The sequence below is a fragment of the Lucilia sericata genome, unplaced genomic scaffold (genome assembly GCF_015586225.1).
Source record: "Lucilia sericata isolate MDLA Ls3-8-SP2 unplaced genomic scaffold, ASM1558622v1 Contig001941F_arrow, whole genome shotgun sequence".
In the NCBI taxonomy this organism is placed as follows: domain Eukaryota; kingdom Metazoa; phylum Arthropoda; class Insecta; order Diptera; family Calliphoridae; genus Lucilia; species Lucilia sericata.
This window is the reverse complement of record NW_023995815.1, coordinates 1-10,000: the sequence shown is the minus strand read 5'-3', so window position 1 is coordinate 10,000 and position 10,000 is coordinate 1.

Genomic DNA, 10,000 nt, shown 5'->3' with positions numbered 1-10,000 from the left:
TTATCACTAACAACAGGACATTTCTGTTTATTTTCGTCGATTAACTTCACTTTCATCTTTGTTGCCAAGCTGGCGACTATAAAAGCACTCCACATCCTGTGAAAAGTTTCAGTTTTAAACATTACTTCGCGTTGGTCAATTAGAAACGGTAAACAAAAAATAAAAACGGAAAATAATTCAAGTGTGTGCTAATTTGAAAAACAAATGAAAGTTTAATGGAAAAATATATTTCAAATAAATAAATTAATTTAAAAAAATTGTAACATTATAAATAAAAAAAAATGTATAAAAACAAATTAAAAATATATAAAAATTTTAAATAAAAATTATAAAAAAAAATTTTAACTATACATTCAAACAAATATTGTTTAACTGAAACTTAAATAATAAATTAATAAATTTATTTTTAAATTAATAAAAGTTTTTTAATAACAAACCTCTCAATAACTACCTTGAAATCTTAACATAAAATTACATTCGTCGGCTATTTACAAACAAAAGTAAACCTTTTCAAAAGTTTTGTTTAAAAAAAATCATAAAAGTTTTTATGCCTTAACAATTACCGTTAAAAAAATACAAAATAAAAATTTAAGTACAAAAGTTTTTTTTCTCCATATTTTCGAAGGACCATTTTCCTTTAGTAAACATAAACAAAAAAATAAAATCGAAAATTTATGAAAGTTACAGTTTGGGTGAGGTGTTACTGTTTTATATCACTTCTCTTTGTTTTCTTTTTTTTTTAATTAATTGGTTTATAATTGGCTTAAAATAAATTAACATATTGTAAAATGGAAACGTTAAGTTGTCATTTTGTTAAGGGAAATAAGTATTTTTGCTTAAAAATCTGTGAATTTTTGGTTGTATAATAAAAATTTACGAGTATTTTATTCTAAGGTCAAAAGTGTTAATCTTTAGCATTGATACTAAATTTAAATTGTTTAACAAGTTAGAGTGTTTCTATTAGGCTGCTATAATGTTAATGCCTTGAAGTATGCTTTCAAATCTAACATATAACACTTTGTTACACAACATTTTGTTATGTTACACTTTACAGAATATGTACATATGTGTCCAACCAACTAAACCAACCCTTCAAAGAACGAAAAAGTATCAAAAAGTAATCCTTGATACCAGACTTACATATAACACCCTATTATTTAATTTTAATGTTTTACCTATTCTTGCATAATCTTCCACACACTATTTTCCATCCCTGATTTTGGCATTAACAAAACAACAACAACACGCAGCTTAATACGTAACTTGCTATTCTTACTCTTTAGTACAAGAACAACATTTACCTTATGAAGCTGTATGTTGTTGTCATTTCGTTTTGTCTAAGCATGCACAAAAATTCTTATTTTGGATGAAATTTTTAGAGGTTGTGTCAGATTTTTGGAACGATTTTTCTGAGTTTAAATAAGAAACTTCTTTTCTTACCTTTTTACCTTATGAAGCTGTACGTTGTTGTTGCTGTTTTATCGTTTTGTCTAAGCATGCACAAAAATTCTAGTTTTGGATGAAATTTTTAGAGGTTGTCTCAAATTTTTGCTCATATCTCCGTTATTTATATAGCGATTGAGCTGAATTTTAATAAGAAACTTCTCGAAAGCATATTTGATAGTATTGTTGAAGATTTGGATCAAAAAAATATCTGGGGTCTTCAGAAAATTGATTCCAACAAACATACAGACGGACGGACGGACAGACTAACAGACTGACAGACAGACATAGCTTAATCGAATCCGCTGTCTTCTATGAATCGGAATAACAATGAAGCTTGTTCCTATGACAATTAGATCTTTGCTCCGAAACGATCCGAGTCTTATTCCGTCAAAGATTGTCAACTCAGTGACAGCTGTATCAAACAAAAGTTTTTCCCCCTGGAAAGAACTATCAACCAGAGACGAACAATGACATGAATCTGCATGTTCTCAGCAAAACCATACATGGAAAAGTAATTATACTACTTATTTATTAGCACATTTAAACTCATTATTTTAAAACGGTGATGACATTGGAGGCGAGTGTGCTTACAAATAACTACTTAAATAAGTACTTGCAAATAAGAAGTTAAACAGTTGTTTTGATTTAAAAACCACAAAAATTTTTTCAAACTGAATACGAATCTTGTCCATTAGTTCGCTGTCCTACTCACAACAGCACTTCTTAGTTATTGTATTGTGCGTGAAATAATGGTTTTCACACCTGAAAAATTATTTTCTTTCGGTGCGATCAAATAAAATGTGCAAATAAAAATGGCAAAACTCAAAACAAAGTACTTACGTATCTGGCTATAAGCAAGACATTATAATAGTACTTAAAAGTAATGCATATCGTAAGTAGTAGTCATTGAAAAGTAACTGGTAATGTAATGTACAAGCTATTACCCAGTTTTTGCTGGGCGGTCATTGTTTCCGAATTTTTCGATAACATTTTCATGGCTTCTTTCGATTCTTTATAACCCCCAAACTTATGATTTCATTAAACTAGTTTTTAATCTATTTGGTAATTAAGACATTCAAAAGCTTACAGTGCGTATGCTTAATATTTATTTTATTTCTTTTGAAAATATCAAGTATACGCCATCATGTCTGCGGTGACTAAGACATTTTTTTATTCTTAGCGTTAAATTAATTATATAAACATTTTGTTTAATATAATTATATGTTTAAAGACTTAATTAGGAAAAACATCAACCGATAACTTTTTCTCCAGGAATGAACTATCAGCTATAGTCGAACTATTACAACAACAACGCAATAAAACTTAATTTTCATGGCCTCTTTCGGAATTTTGCTTATATCTCCGTTATTTATGGACCGATCTGGTTGATTTTAAATAGCAAACTTTTCGAAAGTATGTCTGATAGAATTATTGAAGATTTGGATCCAGAGGATAATCTACTTCTTCAGAAAATTGTTTTCAACAGACAGACAGACGGACATGGCAATAAGGATCCAAAATATTTATACATATGGAAGTTACAAAGAGAATGACAAACTTATTACGCCCTTATCACGAAGGTGAAGGTTAGAAAAACCCTTTTAGAGTTGAAGTTATTTGGCTTAGATTGCAAAGCCGCTCGTTCCACACTTTTTAAATGTTTAAATTTTTTTTTAATTTTTCTTAAATATTTGCTAAAATTGGACCATTTAACTCTTTAATAAGTTGAAAACTCCACATAGTGTAAATTAAGGTTTTTAAAACCTTTTTATTAAATAAAATCCCACAAATTATAAATTCACTTCAAAAGACTTTCCCACAAGGTTTCTAAAGTCTTCAGAAATTCTTTTGTTTTTGTAAAAGGTTATTTTCTCATAAACAAATTCCTTTAAATTTCCAACATTTCTTATTCCTTTCTTTTGTCCTTGCATGTTTTCTGAATCCACAAAAATATTTAAAAGTTCTTTTAGCATAAATTTATTAAAATCTGTCTTCTCTTTGTTAAGCAAACAATTTTAAAAGGATAATTTTTAAAAAGGTATTAAACAAAAAAAAATATCAAATGTTCTTTTGAAATTTAAACTAAAATTTTAAAACATAAAGTTTAAATGTTATAGAGAAAGATTAACTCACCTGAGAAGAGAATGTACAAGTAGGCATAAACCATTAACTGAAATAAAAGAAAATTTATTTGTTGGTTAAAGGATTTAAAGTTAAAAGAATGCTAAATAAAAGAAAATATTTATTTGATAATTAAAAGAAACAGTTTCATTAAATGAAATATTTTTTTAGGAATTTTATTCTATGTTTATTTGCCAAATGTTTTAAGTCAACTTTTGTGCTAAAGAAAAACCTAATATATTCCTTTTTATAACCACCCACCCATTAAATTAAGAGTTATTATTAGATCCTAAACCATGTCCGTCCAACTATCTGTCTGTCTGTCTTTCGGTTTAAAACATTATAAGCTCCAAACGTTAGGATCTGGGAAGCTGAAGCTGATAAGATGTATTTGAAATTGAAAATCGTTACACAATTGATAACCTTAAAAAAGTAATAAATCAATCAATCTCAAATTCTGTTTAGTTCGTCTGCCATAAATGACCCATATTCCTGTAAAAGACCGTCTTTTGAAAACTTCCCTCAATACACATATTATAAACATTTTATAAACTTCTTTTTTAATATAATTAAGTATATAACTTACGATTTCACTAGTTTTTAATCTATTTGGTAATTAAGACATTCATAAGCTTACAGAGTGCGTATACTTAATATTTATTTAATTTCATATGAGAATATCAAGTATACGCCATCATGTCTGCGGTGACTAAGACATACTATTTATTCTTAGCATTAAATTAATTACATAAACATTTTGTTTAATATAATAACACGTTTAAACACTTAATTACGACAAAGACACATTTAAAATTTAATCATGAAAACATTAACAGTCTGTTTATGAAAAAAAGGGTTTTTTGTGGAAATTTAAATGTAGTAAAAGCCCTAAATTGTAAATCATAATGAAAACTTATATGAAGTGATATTTTATAATAATATATAAATAAGTATTTCTAAAGGAAATTGAAAATAGTACCAACATAAAAACTAAATTTGTTAAAAATACAAAACAATTCCTCATTCAATTGGAAACGTGTACGTTTAATTGTATGGCTTTTGGTTTCATAAAACGAAAAATACCAAAAATTCACTCCTATAGATTTTCATTCCATTATGATCCCTATTATATGTCTTAATTTTTGCACAATTTCGCAGAAAAATCAAAAAGTACCAGTTGAAGAATGGAAAAGTACTAACAATTCGTTAATATAACTTCTCATTCACTCAGGACCCTTAATGTTTAATTTTATGTTTGTACACAGAGGGAAAAGGAAATATACACGCCTGGTACCGAATTGACACCAAAGAGTTTATAGTTTTTTTAATAACATCCGTTGTCAAAGTATATACATACGTACGACAACACTATGTAATGTTGACAACGCAACGTTGTCAAGATTGCAACAATTCTTTGTCGAAATCTAAATTTTATACACATCCATTGTCTAAATGTTAACATACGTGGCAAGCTCACTATTGGCAACGGATTGTTTGTCAATAGTGAGCTTACCACGTTTGTTAACATTTAGACAACGGATGTGTATAAAATTTAGATTTCGACAACGAATTGTTGCAATGTTGTCAACATTACATAGTTTTGTCGTACGTGTGTATATGCTTTGACAACGGATGGTATTGATAAATTATAAACAGTTTGGTTTCAATTTGGTACCAGGCATGTAAATTTATTTTTCCCTCTCTGTAGGTTTAAAATTATAGAAAACGCAAAAAGTACCTTTTGAAGAACGAAAAAAGTCTCCTCTTATAGATTCTCATTTACGCTGGGCTTTCCGTGCTTAAAAAGTACCAGTTGGAAAACGAAAAATAACCAAAAGTTATTTCATATACATAGATTTTCATTCACTCCGGACTCTAACTGTTTAATTTTATGCTTCTAGGTTCAACATTATAGAAAACTCAGTAAAGAAAGAAAAAGTACAAAGAAATAGTGCTACTTAGTTTCCCACACACAATTTTCCATCTCTGATTTTGGCAATTATAAAACATTCATACGTAACGCGTTGTTCTTGCTTTGTTTTGTTTTTATAAACAGGCAAACTAAGTACAATATGACAAATAGTACATTTTAAAAAACGCAGGGCATTACATGTTTAAAAAGTACCAGTTGAAGAAAGAAAAAGATCCAAAAATCCTTTCCTGTAGATTTTCATTCACTTAAGACTTTGACTGTTTAATTTTATGTTTCTTTGAGAAAGGAAAAAGTACCAAAAAGTCCCATTTTATTGGTTTTCACTCACTCCAGGCTCTACATGCTTAATATCATGTTTAATAGGTTTAATAATAAAACTCAAAAAGTACCAATTAAAGAAAGAAAAAGTACCAAGAAATAGTCCTACTTAGTTTCCCACACACAATTTTCCATCTCTGATTTTGGCAATAATAAAACATTCATACATAACGTGATGTTCTTGCTCTGTTTTGTTTTTATAAACAAGCAAACTAAGTACAAGAACAAAATTTACCATATGAAGTTGTATGTTGTTGTTCTTTTTGTCAATCATGCACAATCATGTCAATCATGCACTCATTTTTAAAGACGTTTTTCAGAGGTTGTCTCGGATTTTTGCTCACATCTTCGTTATTTATGGATAGATTATGCTGATTTTTAATAGGAAAGTTCTCGAAAACATGTTTAATAGAATTATTAACGACGCGGTCTCGCAGATATCTGAGGTCTTCTGAAAATTCATTTCAACATACATACAGACTGACAGACGTACATGGCTAAATCGACTCCGTCTTGTATAAAGTCTCGGAATATACATACATACCCAGCAAAAATATGGTTTTTGGACTTGTACTTACTCAACAACCTACTTTTCAATTACTACTACATACTGTCTGTATTACTTAGAATGGGTATAGTAATAACATACTAATAATATATTATGTAAGTACTTACTTTTAAACCAAGACATATTATGTTCGAACTTTGTTTTCAATGTAAGTTTTTGCTGTGTATGTTTATACTTTATAGGATCGGAAAATTATATTATAGAAATTACAAAGGAAATGACGAACATATAGATACTCTTCCCACGAAAGTGAAGGGTATAAAAAGTACCAAATTGCCTACTTTTATAGATTCCCATTCACATTCGGGACACTGCATGTCAAAGTTTATGTTTCTAGCTTCAATATTATAAAAACAATCCAAAAAGTACCTTTTGAAAAGCCAAAAAGTTCCCTTTTATAGATACGCATTCACTCAAGTCCCTGAATGTTCTAGATTCTAATTCACTTAGTCAACTACATGTTAAATTATACATGTATAGGTTCAATTTCATAAAAAAATCCAAAAAGTACCAAAAAGTTTTCTCTTATAGAATTTCATTCAATTTCAGAACGAAAAAGTATTAAAGTCTCTCTTTCTAAATTATCATTACAAAAAAGTATTATTTGAAAAGGGAAAAAGTACCAAAAATTCCAAACTGTGTATGTTTTGTTTGAAAAAAAAGTACTAAAATCATTTGTTACGCATTTTTTACCCTCTAAATGTTCGAACTTCAAAAAAGTACCAAATACTTATCTGTTCTGCGATGACGAATCAAGCACTTATTTAATCCTAATCGTCAACTCAACTGAAACTTAGATTTTAGTTACAACAACGTATAAAAAGGTACCAAAAAAATAGTACCAAACAACTAATAATTACCCGTTTAATTTGAATTATCCATAAACAGTATATTTGTGAGTTCATTTTTACTTCATTAAATATTAATATTTACCATATTTTGTCTATATGTCATTCAGAACTCCCTTTTTTACCCGTTTTTCCCGTTAAGTACTAACTTTCCAAACGTTACTTTAGTAATAAATATTTCAGAAACATTGTCCTTTTTACTCATTTCTTGCTGCATTCTGATCCAAATTTCGAAAAATAAAAAAAAAAAAAAACGTTTCCCGTATGTTCCAAATTTCAGTCCAGCCACTTAAGAGTTACTGACACACAAACAAAAAATTACTCCAAAATAAACTTAGAAATAGGTTAAGATATAAAAATGTTCCCCCTAGCAATCATAAAATTCAATATTTTTTTTTTTTTACTCATAAATTTTCATTGTGTTCCATCATAAGTTTTGTTAATAATAAACCAACAACAACAACCACAATTTATTACTGTCACTTACAATGTCACTTTTATAAAAATCATTCAACTGTATACGTTCTTTTGGCTAAGATATGAACTGTTTATAACACTTGTTTAAATTGCAAATAATTTTATAGACAATTTTTAAACAAGAATTATACAAAATTATGGGGGCATATTGATTTTGGTCATTTCGTTTGTAACACATTGAGAAATAGGGAAAAAAAGGGAATAAATCGTAAAATTTGTAATCGTTTTCAATAAAGTTTCACAGATCTAGTGGGAGATGTGTTTTTGAGTTAATGTTTTAAATTTGGATCCTACTAGCACAAGTGCAGCGTGTCCAGATGTCAAATCCGAAAAAATACTCGCATACCACTATCGGGTCTGTTGTGATGGAACCTTATTTAGTGATTATTGTGTGATTCATTCATTTTCTTCAACGTAATTCCTAAGAATTTTCCAATCACTGTTCGTGAGAGATGTTATATCCGAAATAATATGGCTCCCCAATATATATGGATCTCATTTTGACGAATGCCAGCCAATAACAAGGAAATTGTTATTTAGATTTGTCTGAATCCGCTCATCCAATTTTGTATAGTTGTGCCCGTAATCCTGTGTGTCCATTTAGAATACGAACCATGATTTTGAGCAAGCTTCTCATTTTACTTCAGTTAGGGTCTTTGTGGTTTCATCCACCTTTACAATAGCCAACTTTGCATTCATCAGGCTAACTTTCACGAGTTTCGATGGTATATTTCTGTTTCTAGGTATTCAATATAGAACCCCAGGCTCGTTTTGTCTAGCAGTCTTGAGCCAACCTTTTAGCTATTGATTCCAACTGGTATTTGCTAGGGTTCTATAAATCGACTTTCGAATAATCGAACAATCGACTTTTTGTCGAAAAACGTCGAAAAGTCGAAGTCGACTATTTTGTTCCAAAAAAGTCGATAACTCGACTATCGTCTATAAAAAAAGTCGAAAAGTCGACTTTGTAAATAAAAGTCGAAAATAGTCGATAAATCGAAAAAAGTCGAAGAAAGTCGAAAAGTCGAAAAAATTTTAAAAAAGTGGAAAACTCTAAAATAGTCGGAAAAACTCGAAAAAAGTCAATAAATAGTCGAAAAAAGTCGAGAAAAAGTCGAAAATAGTCAAAAAGTCGTAAAAAATCGAAAAGTCGAAAAGTCGGAAAAAGTCGAAAAGTCGAAAAAAGTCGGAAAAAGTCGGAATAAGTCGGAAAAAGTCGAAAAAAAGTCGAAAAAAGTCGGCAAAAGTCGAAAAAAGTCAGAAAAAGCTGAAAAGTCTAAAAAAGTCGAAAAGTCGACCATTTATAAAATACTAAAAGTCGAAAAGTCTAAAAGTCGACTTTTAAATAAATGAAAAAAGTCGAAAAATCGACTTTTCATAAAATGCAAAAAGTCGAAAGGTCGAAAAGTCGACTTTTAACTAAATGCAAAAAGTCGAAAAGTCGACTTTTCGTTTCAACTATAGAACCCTAGTATTTGCTATAAAATTTCTCTTGACCATGGTATTCTAGCTGTGATCAGTGTTCAGTGTTTTACATTTTTCGTCGTATTTTGTGTTTGGTATGCGATCATGTCCGTTTTTAATGAGTCCAGTTTGATGACGTTTCATATTGCCGTCGTTGATCAGTTCCCCTAAAGTTAACAGCCATTATGCTGTAAATGCCGCCTTACATCTTATATCCATACAATAGGAAGAATATCTAGCAACGTTTCCAGAGCATTACCTCTTTTTGCCCAAGGACCGTCTATTTTGGAGCTTCTCGACCGCGGAGTGGGCGAAAGTACTTATGGGCAACAGCAGGGTATCCAACTCTATTGATTCTCTGAAACATCGTCGCAACGTGTGGTATATTTCTCTGTACCATTATAATGGAATGTGTTCCTCTGAATTAGGGAACTTGTTCCCGATATCCGTATATTTTTGTGATCGATTGGCCAGTGGACCGCTCAACATATTACACTGAGAATGCATTTTTTAGCCTTTCGACGTTCGTATGTTGAATACATTTTTCTATCCTCCTCCCTTATCCTCCCTCCCACAACCTATTTTCCTAGTTCTAACACAATATACTGCATAAGTATGGGCCATCCCTTGAGTGCTGGTCCAAGAAAAAAGTTAGAAAGTAGCCAGTGGGGCCTTAGGGCTCATTTCGTGCTTATGCTTTTCCCTTAACTGTGTCGGTCAGCGGTAAATTCTTGCTTACGAATCAGGTTTCAATATCCTCATGAATTTTCGTATTTCTAGTGAAAAGGGTTCATTGCTTGACTTGATTTAACTTTCAGCTATCTC